The following is an 18,628-nucleotide window of genomic DNA, read 5'->3' as shown; positions in this document are numbered from 1 at the left end:
AAAGCAGTGGGAAGAGGGTGAGAATAATTCAGGATTTTAGGGAGGATTTCTCTGCTGAGACAGGTAGGAAAAGGGGCAGCTGGCCAGCAGACCTCTTTCCCTGCATCCAGCTCTAACCTCCTCCTCCTCTCTGCATGTTCTGTTGCAGTAAGAGCCCCAACAGGATTCCAGGATGTCCTTTTCTAAGCAAATTGCCCCAGCTCCCCTGACACTCTAGGGTCCAAGTTGCATCCCAAAGTTAGGTATCTTTTCTTCCAGGCCCCTTGCCTAGGCTTTTCTGAGCAATGTCAGCTTCCCTGAAAAGCAGCTAAGTGTCTGGGTCTGGCTACTATGGAGACTCACATAAGACTCAACATAATAATGGCTTATACCAGACAAAATTACTCTCTCACATAACAGTTCTAACACTGGCTATTGAGGCCTCATGTGATGACTCTGCAGTGTTTGGACCCATATTTCTTCCATCTTTTATTTATTGTTGTTAATTTGTAGGCCTCATTAATTTTATAAAATATAGATCAATTCCATGTCCTCATTCCATCCAGGAGGAAGGAAGAACAAGAAGACATGAAAAGTAGAAGCCTTCCCTTTAAGGACAACCTGTATGGTGCACACAATTACTCGCCTGCCATTGGTAGGAAATGGTCACATGGATGCACCTTGCTGCAGGGCACACTGGGAAGTGTAGTTTTTATTTTATGCAGTTTAAATTTCAGGATCTGTAATGAAAGGAACAAGTGGAGAATATATGGGGGTGGGGTGGGTAGGAAAGGGCTGGCTGGCCACAGTAAGTGGAACATGTAACAAGTGTTTTGGAGATTTGAGGTGAAGCTGGCAGTGGAGTGGGAAAAGAGTTACGTCTATTCGGTCTTTTTTTTTTTTTTTTTTTTTTTTCGCCTTCCTGACTTCCTGGAGACTCCATTCTTTTCCTTTGACCTTTCTCAACCTTGACACAGGTATGTGGCTTTTTTCTTTTTTCTTCTTCTTTTTGTTTTATTTTTATTTTGAGATGGAGTTTTTTTGCTCTTATTGCCCAGGCTAGAGTGCAATGGTGTGATCTTGGCTCACCACAACCTCTGTCTCCCAAGTTTAAGCAATTCTCCTGCCTCAGCCTCCGAGTAGCTGCGATTACAGGCATATGCCACCACGCCCAACTAATTTTAGTATTTTTAGTAAAGTTGGGGTTTCTCCATGTTGGTCAGGCTGGTCTCGAACTCCCAACCTCAGGTGATCCACCCACCTTGGCCTCCCAAAGTGCTGGGATTACAGGCGTGAGCCACGGCTGCTTTTTTTCTTATCTTAATTTAGATTTTCCAAAGTGCCTCCTAGGCCATCTAAAGCTCTGGGATTCACCAGACTGAGTGAGACCACATGGAAGTTTAAAGAAACTGTTGTTGGGATCCACTCTGTGCCGGACACTATGCTGGGTGTTGGGAATACAGCAGAGAGTAAGACACAGATACACTTTTCCCCTCCTGGAATGGGGCCTATAGCATGAAAAAATTACACAAATACACATCAAATGATAACTATGACTTCTGCTTCTGGCTAAGATGGAATAACAGGGACTGGATTTACCATTCTGCTGGAAACACTAAAAAACTGGAAAAAATATATAGAACAATGATTTTAAACATTAGGCACGAAGCAAAGGGGGCACAATGATCCCTGAAAGGCAGGAAAGATAAAGGCAAGCCCTGTGAGTATTTCAGCTTTGTAGATCTGAAAACGTTTTTATTTCTCCTTTGTTTCTGAAAGGCATTCTTGTAGCGTTTAGAATTTTAGAGCATTTTAAAATGTTTATCCACCATGTTCACACTTGAATGATTTCTGTGGAGAAATCTGCTGTCATGCATATATTTGTTCTTCTGTGCATAATGTGTCTTTTTTCCCTTTGGCTGCTTTTTTTTTTTTTTTTAGTCACTGCCTTGGAGCCCTTTGATTATGATGCAATGTATTAGGGTTCTCTAGAGGGACAGAACAAATAGGATAGATGTATATATGAAGGGGAGTTTACTAAGGAGTATTGACTCACATGATCACAAGGTGAGGTCCCACAATAGGCCGTCTGCAAGCTGAGGAGCAAGGAAGCCAGTCCGAGTCCCAAAACCTCAAAAGTAAAGAAGCCGAGAGTGCAGCCTTTAGTCTGTGGCCGAAGGTCCAAGAGTCCCAAAACTGAAGAATTTGGAGACTGACGTTTGAGGGCAGGAAGCATCCAGCATAGGAGAAAGGTGGAGGCCAGGAGACTCAGCCAGTATAGTCTTTTCACATTTTCCTGCCTGCTCTTATTCTGGCTACGCTGGCAGCTGGTTAGATTTTGCCCACCCAGATTGAAGGTGGGTCCACCTTTTCCAATCCACTGACTCAAATGTTAATTTCCTTTGGCAACACCCTCACAGACACACCCAGGAACAATACTTTGCATCCTTCAATCCAATCAAGTTGACACTCAATATTAACCATATTAACCATTACATGTGACTTGGTGTTTTTGCCTTTCTTGGTTTTTTTTTTTTTTTCCTGTTTTGAAAACATTAATTACCAGCAGATCCACACCATAAGAAATGTTAAACAAAATCTTTCAGGCAGAAGAAAAATGATACCAGGTAAAAATATGGATCCCACAAGGGAATAAAGTGCACTGGAAATCGTAATTACACAGGTTAATATAACATTTTCTCTTATTATTTAAATCTCTTGAAAAGGTCATTGATTATTTGAAGACTAATAACAACAATGTAGTGTTGGCTTTACAACATATGTCGAAGTAAAATGAATGACATCAATATCATAAAGGCATAGAGAAAAGAAATGGAAGTATACTAGTCCAGGGTTCTCACATGTGAAATGGTATAATACTTCAAGATACACAGTGATAAGTGAAGCGCGCCTAATATAAACCCTAAAGGAACCACTAAAATACCAAAACAAAGAATTATAGGTAATAATATAATAAAGGAGATAAAATGGAATCAGAAAAATACTCAATTATTTAAAAAGAAGGCAGAAATAAAGAAAAAGTGAACAAAGAACAGATGTGACAAACAGAAAACAAAGACTAGGTTATGTGTAAAAACTAAGTGTATTAATAATCACATTAAGTGCAAATGGTATAAACACCATCAATTAAGTGTGGAAATTATCAGATTAAAGAGCAAGACTCAACTATATGGTATCACAAGAAATACGCTTTAAATATTAAGGTACAAACAGATTAAAAGTAAAAGGATAGGCCGGGCACAGTGGCTCACACCTGGAATCCTGGCACTTTGGGAGGCCAAGGTGGGAGGAGGGTTTGAGGCCAAGAGTTCAAGACCAGCCAGGGCAACATAGTGAGACCCCATCTCTACAAAATATACAAAAATTAGCCAGGCATGGTGGCGTACCTGTAGTCCCAGTTTCTTTAAAGGCAGAGGTAGGAGGATCACTTGAGCCTGGGAGGTCAAGGCTGCAGTGAGCTGTGATTGCACCACTGCACTTCAGCCTGGGTGACAGAGCAAGACCCACTCTCTAAAAGAAAAAAACAAAATAAAATAAAAGGATAGAAAACTATATTTCATTCTAGCAATAATCAATAAAAAGCAAGAGTGGCTATATTAATATCAGAATAGATTTCAGGGCAAAGAATGATATTACCAGGAATAAAGTGAGTCATTCGATAATGATAAAGATTTCAATTCATCAAGAGAATATGAGTCCTACACTCAGATACATGAAGAAGCAGAGCTTAAAAACAATGAAACAAAAATAGATAGAACTGCAAAGAGAAATCGACAAATCTATACAGTGAAAAACTTTCATATCCCTCTTGTCGACGAAAAGAGTTGAAGTCTGTAAAATATTAGAGAAGATTTATTCTGAGCCAAATATGAGTGACCATGGCCCATGACTCAGCCCTCAGGATGTCCTGAGAACATGTGTCCAAGGTGGTCGGGGTACAGCTTGGTTTTATGTATATTTAGGGAGGCCTGAGACATCAATCAAATACATTTAAGAAAAACAATGGTTTGGTTCAGAAATGCAGGACAACCCAAAGTGGGGAATAGGGGGCTTCCAGGCTGTAGGCGAATTTAAACATTTTCTGGTTGACAATTGGTTGAGTTTGTCTAAAGACCTGGGATAGACAGCCTAGGCATGGTGGCTCATGCCTATAATCCCAGCACTTTGGGAGGCCCAGGTGGGTGGATCACGAGGTCAGGAGATCGAGACCATCCTGGCCAACATGGTGAAACCCAATCTACTAAAAATACAAAAATTAGCTGGGCATGGTATTGTGTGCCTGTAGTCCCAGCCTCTTAGGAGGCTGACGCAGGAGAATCATTTGAACCTGGAAGGCAGAGGTTGCAGTGAGCCGAGATTGCACCACTACACTCCAGCCTGGGTGACAGAGTGAGACTCTGTCTCAAAAAAAAAAAAAAACAAAAAAAAAAAACCAAAAAAAAAAAAAACACACAAAACAAAACCTGGGATAGACAGAAAGGGAATGTTCAGGTTAAGATAAAAGATATGTAGAACAAAGTTCCTTTGAAGTCTTATAGTGGTTGCCCTTAGAGACAATAGATGACAAATGTGTCCTATTCAGATTTTAGTTAATCTCTTTAGGATTGGGAGGATCTGAGAGAAAAAGAGCTAGCTATGTTAATAGAGATTCTTACAGATGCAAATTTTCCCCCACAAAGAACAACTTTGCAGGGCCATTTTAAAATATGACAAATAAATATGTTTGGGGGTGAGATATTTTGATTTTTGATTTTCTTCTTTGTCTCGTAATGTTATGCCAGAGTGAGGTTGGAAAGTAAATCATGATATATAGTGTTAAATAAAATCCATCTGATGAGAATTTATGATTTGTTGGATATGACTCCCCAGATCCCTTAGATAGGAATTTGGGCAAGATAAAAATACCAGTTTAGTCCTCACTCTCGTAATAACTGGTAGAACTGTCACATGCATCCGTGTGAAGGGACCACCAACAGGCTTTGTGTGAGCAACAAGGCTGTTTACTTCACCCAGGTGCAGGTGGGCTGAGTCCAAAAAAGGAGAGCAAAGGGTGGTGGGATGATCATTAGTTCTGATAGGTTTTGGATAGGCATACAAAGTACCTTCTTAAGGGCAGGGAGAATATTACAAAGTACCTTCTCAAGGGCAGGGGAGACTATATCGTATCACTTAGGGTGGGGCAGAAACAAATCACAATGGTGGAATGTCATCAGTTAAGGCTATTTTCACTTCCTTTGTGGATCTTCAGTTGCTTCAGGCCATCTGGATGTATATGTGCAGGTCACAGGGGATATGATGGCTTAGCTTGGGCTTAGAGGCCTGACATTCCTGTCTTCTTATATTTATAAGAAAAACAAAACAAAATAGTGGTGAAGTGTTGGGGGAGCAAAAATTTTTGGGGGTGGTGTGGAGAGATAATGGGTGGTGTTTCTCAGGGCTGCTTCGAGCAGGATTGGGGTGGCGTGGGAACCTACAGTGGGAGAGATTAAACTGAAGAAAGATTTGGGGATAAGAGGTGATATGGTGGGGTTAGAAGGAGCATTTGTCACATAGAATGATTGGTGATGGCCTGGATGCAGTTTTGTATGAATTGAGAAACTAAACAGAAGACACAAGGTCCAAATAAAAGAAGGAGAAAAATATGTATTAAAGGACTAAGAATTGGGAATACCCAGGACATCCAATTAGAGAATGTCCAAGGGGGTTCAGCGTAATTATTTGCTTGGCTGGCGAGCTTTTAGGCTCTATCCTTGAGTTTTTTGATGTTGTCATATACTAGGCCAGATTGATTTAGATAAAAGCAACACTCTTCATTAAAAAATATACAGATTTCCCTTTTGTCAGCAGTGAGTAAGTCAGGGCCTGGGCAATTTTGGAGGAAAGAGAAATGCAAAGTCAGCAATTGTTTGTTAAAGAAGGATTAGAAATGGCTAGGAGAGAGTGAGTGAGATTGATAGTGTGGTGGAGATAGCTGGGGAGAGGTAGAGGGTGGCATAAAAATGGGAATGAGAATAAGAGTGAGTATAACAGTAAAGAATATGACTTCATCAGGGTGAAAGTATTGGAGTGTGTCCTGTCAGCAAAGATCATCTATCCACTCCAAGAGGGAGTCAAGAGTGGAGGACTGGGGATAGATTTTCACAATGGAAAGGAAATGAGAGGTTTTAAGAGGCAGGCTAACAGCTTGTAACCTACATGGAAGAGGATATTAAATGATGACAGAATAGAATGGGCCTGTGAGACTGGAAGGAATTTTTTTTTTTTTTTTTTTTTGGTCTAAGAACCATCTGCCTTGAGTGGAAAGGGATTGATAGGTGGAAACTTCAATAGGAGAGTAAGTAAGAGTGATCAACAAGAAGAAAAACTGGCCATGAGGGACAGCAGTTAGAATGCTAGCTGCTTTTTTAGCTACCTTATCATCATAAGCATTGCCTTGAGCGATGGAATCTGATGCTTCTTGATGGCCCTTGCAGTGAACGACTCCAGTTTTCTTTGGAAGTAAAGTGGCTTTAAGAAGAGTTTTTATTAAGGAGGATTAATGATGGAGGACTCTTGTGTAGTGAGGAAATTTCTTTCTGCCAATATAACAGCATGGTGGTGCAGGATATGGAAGGCATATATTGACTCATATCTTGAGTCAGTATAAATATTGATGCATGGTCCCTTTGCGAGAATGAGGGCCCAAGTTAAGGCAATGAGTTTGGCTTGCTGAGAGGTAGTGGAGGGGGGCAGAGCAGTAGCCTCAATGATAGATGTGGAAGATACTATAGCATAGTCTGCCTTTGCTGGTAAGTGGCGATTAGGCCTGGTGGAACTGCCATCAATAAACCAAGTGTGATCAGGGTGAGGAACAGGAAAGAAGGAAATATGGGGAAATGGAATGAATGTCAGGTGGATCAGAGAGATACAGTCATGGGGGTCAGGTGTGATATCTGGAATACTGTGGGAGGCCGGATTGAAGTCCAGGCCAGGAAAAATGGTAATTGTGGGAGACTCAACAAAGAGTGAATATAGCTGAAGGAGCTGGGGGGCAGAAAGTCTATGTGTCAAGTGTGAGGAAAATAGATTTTGAAAGTTATGAGAACTGTAGAGAGTAAGTGTAGCATAGCTTGTGATTTTGAGGGCCTCTGAAAGTGTTAAAGCAGTGGCAGCCACTGCACGCGGATATGAGGGCTAGGTCAAGTTGTTTGGACAGAAATGCTACAGGGCACGGTCACGGCTCTTGTGTAAGAATTCCAACTGCACAGTCCTGTACTTTGGCTGTGTGTAATGAAAAGGGTTGGGATGAGTTAGCGAGAGCTAGTGTGGGAGCAGCTTTTAGGGCCGTTTTTTAAGGAATGGAAAGGGGAATGGGGAAAGGATTTAGGATTTATGGGGTCAGCTAGGTTTATCCAGAACAGAATAATGGGTTGTGGAGGAAGGTATTGAGGATAGGAGAGTATATGGGTTTGACACCACAGGGTGGATAGGCAAGACAATTTGGTTGATAAGGTACAGATCCTGGACTAACCTGTAAGACTTGTCTGGTGTTTGGACAGGTATAATTGGGGGAATTGTAAGAAGAGTTTATAGTCTTTAAAATGCCATGCTGTAACAGGAGAGTGATAACAGGCTTTAATCCTTTTAAAGCATGCTGTGGGATGGGATACTGGCATTCAGCAGGGTAAGGGTGATTAGGTTTTAATGGGATAGTAAGGGGTGCAAGATCAGTCACCAAGGAGGGAGTAGAGGTGTCCTATAATTGTGAATTATACTTGTCCAATACCCACACAGTTATGGAGGCAAGGGAAACACGCCCTTTAAAAGAAGGTAATGGGGAGCGGGTAGCCTCCGTATTTATTAAGAAGGGGACTGACTTACCCTTCACTATAAAAGTTACCCAAAGCATCTGTGATGGTCCAGGAGGCTCCCAAGGCGATCGGGGCTGTGTCAGTCTTCAGCCACTAAGCCGAGAAGATCTGGGAAGAAGTCAGTCAGAGAGCCTTGGGCCAGAGTTCCAGGGGCTCTGGGAGTGGCTGCCAGGTGAGTTGGACAGTCTGATTTCCAGTGGGGTCCTGCACAGATGGGACACAGCTTAGGAGGAAACCTGGGCTGTGGGCATTCCTTGGCCCAGTGGCCAGATTTCTGGCACTTGAAGCAAGAACCTGGAGGAGGAGGTCCTGGAGGAACACCTGGCCACTGCGGTTTAGGTGTTCTGAAGTTCTAGTGTGCTGGAGATGTGGTTGGGGTTTCTCTCACAGCACAGGCAAGTAATTGCTACACTTCTCTATTATTGTACACCTTGAAGGCGAGGTTAATTAAGTTCTGTTGTGGGGTTTGAGGGCCAGAATCTAATTTTTGGAGTTTTTTCTAATGTCGGGAGCAGATTGGGTAATAAAATGCATATCGAGAATAAGATGGCCTTCTGGCCCCTCTGGGTCTGGGGTGGTAAAGCATGTAAGGGTTATTGCCAAATGGACCATGGACTGGGCTGGGTTTTTATATTTAATGAAAAAGAGCCTAAATGCTAACTGATTTGGGAAAAGTCTGATAGAGAAAAAGGAGCATTAACCTTGACTATGCCTTTAGCTCTAGCCACTTCTTTAAGAGGAAATTGTTGGGCAGGTGGGGGAGGGTTAGTCACGGAACAAAACTGTAAGCTGGACCGGGTGTGAGGAGGGGAGGTGATAGAAGGATTATACGGTTGGGGAGCAGAGGCTGAGGAAAAATTGGGACCTGGCTTGGCCTGGCGAGGAGCAGCCTGGGGAGAAGTGGAGAGGTCAGATGAGTCTGTAGAAAAGAAGGATTCAAAGGACTCAGAACTTGGGGTGGAGACTGAAGGAACAGACAGGAGAGAAAGAAGAAAGATTTGGGATGAGTTGCATTGGGAGCAGAGACTAGGGAGCGACCGATGTGTAAAAGAATGCCTGGACGTCAGACACCTCAGACCATTTGCTCATTTTTCAAAAAAAATCATCCAGGTCTTACAAAATGGAGAAATCAAAAATGCCATTTTCTGGCTACTTGGAACTATTGTTGAGTTTGTATTGGGGCCAAGCGGTATTGCAGAAGAAAATAAGACACTTAGGTTTTAGGTCAGGTGTGAGTTGAAGAGGTTTTAAGTTTTTGGTAACACAGGCTAAGGGAGAAGAAGGAGGAATGGAGGGTGGAAGGTCGCCCATAGTGAAGGAAGCAAGCCCCGAGAAAAGAGAGGGTAGAGACATGGAGAAGGGAGGGGGTGGTGAGCAGCCCTGGGCTGCAATGTGGGTGAGCAGCCAAAGCAGGCATCCCTGCAATTGACCTGCCACCAAGGAAATGTGGGTGAATGACCAAAGCAGGCGTCCCCACGATGATCAGACACCAATGAAATGTGGGTGAATAATCAGGCAGGCATCCCTGCAGTGATTAAACACCAAGGGAAGACCGTCTTCCCCAAGTCCGTGACCGGCACTGGAGTTTTGGGTCCGTGGATAAAATGTGTCTCCTTTGTCTCTACTAGAGAGGAAAAGAACTGGAATTGTAAGGACAGGGAGATTGAAGGGTAGCAAAAGAGACTGGAGAAGAGAGTGAAAAGACCGCTTACCCGATTTGAAATTGGTGAGATGTTCCTTGGGCTTGTTGGTCTAAGGACCCGAGGTCATAAGTGGATCTCCTCATGGAGTGAGGGTGAGGACAGGGGACCGGTCTCCTGAAGGAGTCCTCCTGTTCCGGGTCTTCAGCACCAAATGTCACTTGCGTCCGTGTGAAGAGAGTCCACCAACAGGCTTTGTGTGAGCAACAAGGCTGTTTACTTCACCTGGGTGCAGGCAGACTGAGTCTGAAAAAGGAGTCAGCAAAAGGTGGTGGGATTATCATTAGTTCTTACAGGTTTCGGATAGGCGTACAAAATACCTTCTCAAGGGCAGGGAGAATATTACGAAGCACCTTCTTAAGGGAGGGGGAGACTATATCGTATCAGTTAGGGTGGGGAAGGAACAAATCACAATGGTGGAATGTCATCAGTTAAGGCTATTTTCACTTCTTTTGTGGATCTTCAGTTGCTTCAGGCCATCTGGATGTATACATGCAGGTCACAGGGGATATGATGGCTTAGCTTGGGCTCAGATGCCTGACAAGAACAAGTAGACACAGAGTCAAAAAGGATATAAAAGACACATCAAACAACTTGTTCTAATAGGCATTTATAAAACTCTGTACCCAACAATAGCGGGATACATATTATAATCAAATGCATGTGAAACACTGATCAAGATTGATTGCATAAACAAAGTCTCTAAGAATAAATCAAAAGAAAAATTAAGAAGTATTTTGAACTGAATGAAAATTAAAACCTGACATACCAAAATTTATGACATTCCATGAAAGCAGTACTTTAGGAGGAATTTGTGGCACAAAACACCTATATTAGAAAATGAGAAAGGTCTCAAACCAATGGCTTCGGCTTCCATGTTAAGAAGCTGGAAGAGCTTAGAGGAGCAATTTAAGCTCAAAACAGAGAAAAGATAATAAAGATCAGACCAAAAATTAATGAGATAGACAACATATTAACATAAATTATAATAAAATCTAGTTGAGAAGATTAATAAAATAATAACTGTATATCCAAAGGATTGAGAAAAAAGAGGGAAATTATAAATCACTAATATCAGAAATGAGAGAAGTAAGATTGCTATCAGTTCTACAGGTATTAAAATGAGTGTAAAGGAATAGTATAAACAACTTTATGCAAACAAACTTGACAACCTATGTAGATAAATTTGTTTAAATACATAAATTACCAAAGATCACTCAAGAAGAAATCGACTGCCAGGATAATCCCATGCCTCTTAGAGAAATTGAATAATTGAACTTGCAGTTAAAAATCTCCCATGAATAGCTAGGTGCAGTGGCTCACACCTGTAATCCCAGCATTTTGGGAGGCTGAAGTGGGAGGATTGCTTGAATTCAGGAGTTCAAGCCCAGCCTGGGCAACAGCAACATAGTGACACCCGCATCTCTAGAAAAACTAAAAAGTTAGACAGGCATGCTGGTGTGTGCCTACAGTCTCAGCTACTCACGAGGCTGAAGTGGGAGGATCACTTGAGCCCGGAAGTTTGAGGCTGCAGTGAACTATGATCATACAACTGCATCTAGTCTAGGTGACAGGACAAGACTTTGCCTCAAAAACAAAAACAAAAACAAAACAAAACAAAGCCTTCCCTCTAGAAAACTCAAGACCTAGATAGCTTCTCTACAGAATTCTACAAAATATTTAAAGATGAAATAATATCAAATCTACACAAAGTTTTCCATACAATTGAAGAGGAGGGACCACTTGCTAACTCATTCTGTGAGTCCAGTATTTCCCTGTGCTATGGTTTGAATGCTTTTGTCCTTTCTTGATTTCGTGTTGAAACCTAATCCCCAATGCAACAGTATGGGGAGGTGAGGGCTTTTGGGAGGTATTTACATCATGAGAATTCTGCCCCCATGGATGGATTAATGCTCTTATAAAAGGGCTTGAAGGAGAGAGTTCACATCTTCTGTAAATCTGCCTTCTGACATGTGAGAACACAGCATGTCTCCCCTCTGCAAGATGCAATGTTCAAGGCACCATCATGGAAGCAGAAAGACTGTACCCTATCCTACTGGTGCCTTGACCTTGAACTTCCTAGTCTCTAGGACTGTGGGAAATAAATTTCTGTTCTATATAAATTATATAGTCTCAGGTATATTCCTATAGCAACACAAAACAGACTAAGACATCCTGATATCAAAATCATGCAAAGACATTACTAGAAAAGAAAACTATAGAATGGTATTCCTCATAAACATAGGTTTAAGGTTTTTAAACAAAATTCAGAAAATCAAATCCAGCAATATATAAGATAGAAAATGCATCATAGTGGCCAGGCCCAGTGGCTCATGCCTGTAATCCCAGCACTTTGGAAGGCCAATGCAAGTGGATCACCTGAGGTTGGGAGTTTGAGACCAGCCTAACCAACAAGGAGAAACCCCTTCTCTACTAAAAATACAAAATTAGTCGGAAGTGGTGGTGCATGCCTGTAATCCCTGTTACTCAGGAGGCTGAGGTGGGAGAATCGCTTGAACCCTGGAAGCAGAGGTTGTGGTGAGCCGAGATTGCACCATTACACTCCAGCCTGGGTGAGCAACAAGAGCGAAACTCCATCTCAAAAAGAAAAAAGAAAAAAGAAAAAAAGAAATAAAGAAAAAGAAAAAGAAAAAAGAAAATGCATCATGGCCAAGTGGAATTTTTCTTAGAATGCAAGGCTGGTTTAATATTAAAAAATCAATCAATGTAATTCTTGATATTGTAAAACCAAATGATCATTGCACTAGATGTAGTACAACTATTTCACAAAATTCAAGAGCCATTTCTGATAAAAGCTCTCAGCAAAGTAGGAATAGAAGTAAACTCTTTCATCTTGATAAAGGGCACCCACAATATATCAGCCACTAACATCATACTTACTGATGAAAGACTGAAGGCTTTTTGCCTTGAGATCAGGAACAAGGTAAAACCCAGCATCACCACTCCTATTTGACAATGTAGTGGAGGTTGTAACCAATGCAACAAAGCAAGAAAAAGAAATTAAGGGCATCCAGATTTAAAGGATTAAAGAAAGAAGTAAATCTGTCATTATTCACAGATATAGAATCTATTTTTAAAAGCTATACTTTTTACTGAAAAATGAGTTTAGCAAGTTTTCAGGACATATAATCAATACACAAAAATCAACTGCATCTCTACATATTGGGAATGAATAATTGGAAATTGCAATAGAAAGTCAATATCATTTGCAATAGCATAAGAAATATAAATTCATTAGTGATAAATCTGACAAAAGAAGTATAAGATATATACACTGAACATTGTAAAAAAAAATTTGAGAGAAATTTAAAACTACTTAAGTAGACAGAGAGACACAGTGTTCATGGGTTGGAAGACCCATTATTATTAAGATGTTAATTCTTCATAAATTGACTTATAGATTCCAAATAATCTCAATTGAATCCCAGAAGTGTTTTGCAGTAATTGCCAAGTTGATTCTAAAATTCATATCAAAATGTAAAGAATAGCCAACACAGCTGTTGAAAAGATCAAAGTTGGGGAATGAATATTACCTGACTTCAAGACATAGGATAATGCTACAATAATTAAGAGAATGTGGTACTGGCATCAAGATAGACAAAGTGATCAATGGAACAAAACGGAGAATGCAGAAATAAATCCACCTATTAAGGACAACTTATTTTTGACAAAAATGTAAAGGCAATTCAGTGGATAAAGGATCATCTTTTTGATAAATGGTGCTGAAACAAAAACTGGATATCCATATTTCTAAAAATTGATCCATATCTTGTCCCATACACAAAAAATGAATGGTCTGGCAAGTAATGAGCATTCCACAAAGGTTAGCTGTTACCCTTGGTGGTGCTTCTGTGACTGCTGATGCCTGAGGCTGTTAGGTGGGTGATCCCATGTGATATGCAAAGACGCCAGATGCAGAGCTGGGATCTCAGAGGAAACTTATAGGGGACAGATTTCAACTTTGGAGATGTGAGATCTGCCTGTCCTGGGAGCTGCCACTGGCCCACAGGTATGGGAGCCAAGACCAGGTGAGGTCTGGGTGCAGACACCAAGGCAGGGATTTCTAAGGGCCGTTGGACTAAGCCTGAGGCCATTTACCAGTTATATGACCTTATTCAACCTGAGCCTCAGTTTCCTCATTTGCAAAATGGGGGTATAAATGTTTTTGCTGTCAGAAGTAAGTATTCTGCCTATATAGCAGGCAGAGAGTCTGGTATGCAATAAGCCCTGCAATATGAGCCTCTTTCTCCCACTAACATCCTTTAATTCACCAGGGAACGACCACCACAGAGCTGCTCAATTTGTCCAGTACATGGACCCGTGGCTCCTGAGAGGTGGGAAGGGGCTGCCTCATCCATGGGCCCTGAATCGCCACATAGAGGAAGATGCCTCTGCTCCTCGATGTTGAAGGTGAGCGCAGGGCAGAGGGCTTAACATGGTCACTGAATGGGGTCCTCTGTCTGCCACCCAGGCCTTTGCAGTGTTGATAAATGCCTGTGTTGTCTTCTTCCCCTGCTCAGGGCTGTGGACTACCCTATGGCCTTTTACCTTCCAGGTTCTGGGGGGTTGGGGAGAGGGGTTAGGTTATGGCTCCTGCAGGCAGGGGAGGAAATGGAGGTGTGGATTCATAAGTGACTTCCCGAGGGCCACTCAGCAAATCAGTGGTCAGTAGGGCTCCTGGTTCCTCCCAGGGTTCCAGGGCATGTTTTTCTGGGGTGGGGAGGGGCCTTCCAGCTGAGCTATCCTCCTGCTGTGGCAGGAGGTCCTGATCCTAAGGCCCTTCACTCAAGGCTGAATGGGGCTCTTTTGTTCTGGTCGTCCCTTAGAAGCTGCCCTAAAGAATCCCCTGGATCCCATTTTACCTGTTCCAGGTACAGACCCCTAGAGTGGTCTCCTCTAAAAGGGTCCCATCTCCACTTGCATCAGGGAGAGCCCTGGACCCTGCCCCTCCCAGAAATAGACTGGACTTGGTTCTGGAGTTGTTTTGCTCACAACCGTCTAGTACAAACCTCCTCTCCCCACCCCTGCCAAACCTCAGGTCATTTCTCACATGGGAAACTGGAGCTGGCCCAGCCACTCACTCACTCCTGGTTTGTTCTGTCTCTGATTCCTGAGCAATGGGATGAAGCATGAGGTTGAGGGTGAGAGGGCTGTGTTATCTCAGGAAGGCCTCTCCAAGGAGTTGATATTTGAGCTGAGATGGTCATAAACTCTCAGGATGGACCGGTGGGTCTTAGAGCTAGATTCTGTGGTCCAGGGATCACCGGGAATATTTTAAAGGGCAGGAGGTGTTCCAGTGTAAGCACAAAACAGAGCAAGCATGACACCAAAGAATCCGGTGGTCGGCCTCCATGCTGAGGGGTGGTCAGGAGTGGCAGGACTGTGGCTACCTGGAGCATGCATGCCCTCCGGCAGCAGGCAAAAGCTGCCTCACTCAGCCAACTGCCCAGGTCAGAGTGCAAGCCCCAAGAGGCCAGCCTCCCGATGCTGCCAAGAGACAGAGGTCTGACTTTTTAGGCAATATATCCCCATTTGTAAACTTTGGAAGTCCACCCAATTTTGAAAAAAAATACTTTATGCGGAAAAAAAAACCATATGCACAGGTGGATCCATTCTGCAGCCATCAGTTTGCCACCTCTGACTTATGTCTGCATTTTACGGGTGAGGCCACTTTTGTTGAGGGGGAGTGGAACTGAAGTGAAGACTGGTCCAGAATGAAAGGATCTCTGTGTCTCTTCCCCTGTTCATCTCTGTGCCTGTCTCCATCTCTCCCCCTGTCCTCTCTCCCCCTGTCCATCTCTGTGCCTGTCTCCATCTCTCTCCCTGTCCTCTCTCCCCCTGTCCATCTCTGTGCCTGTCTCCATCTCTCTCCCTGTCCTCTCTCCCCCTGTCCATCTCTGTGCCTGTCTCCATCTCTCTCCCCCTCTCTCCCCCTGTCCATCTCTGTGCCTGTCTCCATCTCTCTCCCTGTCCTCTCTCCCCCTGTCCATCTCTGTGCCTGTCTCCATCTCTCTCCCCTCTCTCCCTCCTCCCCTCTGTCTCTGGCTCTCTGTCTCCCTCCTCCCCTCTGTCTCTGGTTCTCTGTCTCTCTTCCTCCTCACCTCTGTCTCTGTCTCTCTGTCTCTCTCCCTCCTCCCCTCTGTCTCTGGCTCTCTGTCTCCCTCCTCCCCTCTGTCTCTCTGTCTTCCTCCTCCCCTCTGTCTCTGGTTCTCTGTCTCTCTCCCTCATCCCCTCTGTCTCTGACTCTCTGTCTCTGTCTCCCTCCTCCCTTCTGTCTCTATCTTTTGTTTCTCTCTCTTCCCCTCTCTCCTTTCTCCCCTCTGTCTCTGTATCTGTCTCTCTCTCTCCCTCCTCCCCTCTGTCTCTGTTTCTCTCCCTCCTCCCCTCTGTCTCTGGCTGTTTCTCTCCCTCCTCCCTTCTGTCTCTGTCTCTTTCTCCCTCCTCCCCTCTGTCTCTGGCTCTGTTTCTCTCCCTCCTCCCCTCTGTCTCTGGCTGTTTCTCTCCCTCCTCCCCTCTGTCTCTGGCTGTTTCTCTCCCTCCTCCCCTCTGTCTCTGGCTGTTTCTCTCCCTCCTCCCCTGTCTCTGGCTCTGTTTCTCTCCCTCTGTCCCCCTACCCTCTGTCTCTGGCTCTCTGTCTCTGGCTCCATCTCTGACTCTGCCTCTCCCATAGTTGGCATCTCCTCTCTGCCTCTCACTCCAGCCCTCCACCTCCGCCCCCTCCTTTCTCTCCCTCCCTCCTTTCAGTGACTGTGTTTATTTTCAGAACCTCTGACTCCTTCCCACGCCTCTGACATTTACTCTTCGGAATTAGAACATTTTCTATTTCTTTTTCCTAAAGTGAGGCTGCTGGGTAAGGTTTCCCTGGGGTTCCCACCTGCTCTTCTGGAGGTGAAGTGCTGGAGGCAAAGCTGGCATAAGTCATCTCAGCACTGACTGCGATGATTCGGCACCGACTGTGCACCAGGCCTTTGTTGTGAACTGCGGCGCTCAATCCACCCCGGAGCTCTGTAGGATTGTTTTTATTGCCTGCACATGCCGGATGAGTAAACTGAGGTTGGGGAGGTTAAACAAGGAGTCTGTGCTCACTTAGTGGGTAAGGGACAGAGCAGGGATAAAAGCCCATCTCTTTCCTCTGTGCTGTGCTTTCAAGGTTCATGGGTGCTGGTGCATTGAAGGACATGCAGCATTTTGGAAGAACAAGCGTTTAGGAGATGGCGATTGGTATTTAGGAAGAGGGAACCACAAGAGTGAAGACCTAGGGGTGGGAAAGTGCTGGTGTCTGGGAGGGACCAGTCAGTGGGGCTAGAGCAGAGGTCTCAGGTCCAGGAGCAGGAAAGGATGAAGACGCTTAGAGGGCAGGCTTGGCCTGTGTGGTTGCAGGTGATGGAAAACCCAGCTCTTCTGGCTGAGCTTGGAAGGAAATGCACTGGTTCCTCTGAGAGGTCAGTCCAAGAGGTGGGGTGGACAGGGGTGGGAGGAAAGCCTGATCCCAGAAGGATAACGTACATAAACTACCTCCAAATACCCACCTAACAGATCACAAGCATGGGCATGCACAGAGAGCTTACCAGGCACTGGGCATCCTAAGCATTTTACATGCTTACATACATTCCTTTGCTCAGCAACTCTGTGAAGTAGACTCCCTGAGGGAAAACAATCATCATTTTACAGAGGAGAACACTGAGGCTCAGAGAGGGTATGTGGCTAACCCGGCAGGTGGCAGAGCCAGGAGTTGGACTGTGGTGTCCTGGCTCCAGAGTTTGGGTCTTAACCACTGTCCCCTCTCCCATAGGACATGTTCAGGTGGGATCACAGGCAGCCTCACCTGCTAAGCATACTGGCTTCCTTCAGTGGCAAATGTGGAGCCCTTGACTCTTCCTAAGCAGGGGGATGGCAAGGTCAGAGTGTGCTTGAGAAGAGCAACTGGCAACAGCATGGGACAGCGTGGGGCAGGCCTGGGGGAGGGAGGACATTGCCCATCTGGGCTGGGGCCAGGGCGGAGGGGCGGATGGGGTGCATCTCAGATACTTGCTAATCCCCCCTCAGCCCTGCTGTGCTGGTGAATAAGTTAAATCAGTGCCAGGTGTGGGGCAGGGGCTGGTTGATGATGACGGTCCAGTTCTGCAGGTGTGCTAGGGCTGGCTTTTTTTTTTTTTTTCCAGTGAACTCTGCCCTCCCTCAAGAAGGAGGCAGGCAGGGCTGTGCCCTGTACACTCTCCTTATATTAGTCTTCTATGAGAAAGAAGGCATCAAACACTTGGCAGCTTACAAGAACACCTATATTTTATCTGCTGCTGTGGGTCGGGAATCAAGTTCCCCGTGCAACTGGAGAACAGAGTCCTCCCTCCCAGCCGGGTCCCCCTACTCCTACATATCTGAGGCTGACACGTGCCCCCTCCCTGACATCCGGGTCCTGTGTGGTCAGGAGCCCAGCCCTCCAGCCTAGGTCTTTTTCCTTCAGAGACCCTGGGAGACATTGGGAGCTGGGAGCCAGAGCATGGACGGCCTGGCCGTAAATCAGTGAGAGGCTCCCATCACACCCTGGACAGACAGAGGCCCCCGTGGGAAGGGGGGTCTCATGGAACTGACTGCTCAGCCTCATCCACTCCACGTTTCAATTACATCTTGATGGTGCTGAAAAGACGCTCACAGCTAGAACTTCTTCCTTGACAGCAGCCTTGGAGGGGCCGGGGAGCAGAGGGGACACCGACATGCCACGCACCACACCGGGGGCTTTGCATTAAACGTTTGATTTGTTTTTCACAATAACATTTGCTCGGTGGTTATTCAAATCCACCTTTAGTATTTTGGGAAACTGACATTCCGAGCAGTAAAGCACCTGCCCAAGGTCGCAGCCAGTGTGTGGCTGAGCTGGGATTCAGCCCCAGGCGAGTCTCACTCAGAAGCCCATGCTCCAGTGCTAGGAACACGGCTGCTGTAGGACACCAGGACTCCGAGCTTCACCAACAGGCCAGGTGCTGTCCCAGGACACAGCCCACAGCTGAACAAGGCCCTTGAGGTCTGGGGTGGTGTGAGAAGAGGAGGAAGGGGGCAAAG

At 44.7% G+C, this 18,628-nt stretch overlaps 1 protein-coding gene across 7 annotated transcripts in view; it reads right to left on the bottom strand.

Moving 5' to 3' along the window:
• ZCCHC17 (zinc finger CCHC-type containing 17) overlaps positions 1–18,628 on the bottom strand; it is a 1,254,002-nt gene that overhangs the window by 1,124,692 nt on the left and 110,682 nt on the right. The window contains exon 1 of one of the 7 annotated variants that reach the window (XM_050796133.1): positions 15,551–15,560. The exons of 2 other annotated variants lie outside the window; for them this stretch is intronic. The gene's annotated coding sequence lies outside the window, so the exon portion shown is untranslated. Of the gene's footprint in view, positions 1–15,357; positions 15,368–15,406; positions 15,417–15,455; positions 15,466–15,501; positions 15,512–15,550; positions 15,561–18,628 lie in introns of those variants that run through there. 4 more of the 7 variants (XM_050796142.1, XM_050796152.1, XM_050796161.1 and 1 more) reach the window with 4 other exon arrangements.

Source organism: Macaca thibetana, chromosome 1 (genome assembly GCF_024542745.1).
Source record: "Macaca thibetana thibetana isolate TM-01 chromosome 1, ASM2454274v1, whole genome shotgun sequence".
Taxonomy (NCBI): Eukaryota; Metazoa; Chordata; class Mammalia; order Primates; family Cercopithecidae; genus Macaca; species Macaca thibetana.
The sequence above is the reverse complement of the archived record's forward strand: the minus strand, read 5'-3'. Positions and strand labels throughout refer to the sequence as shown.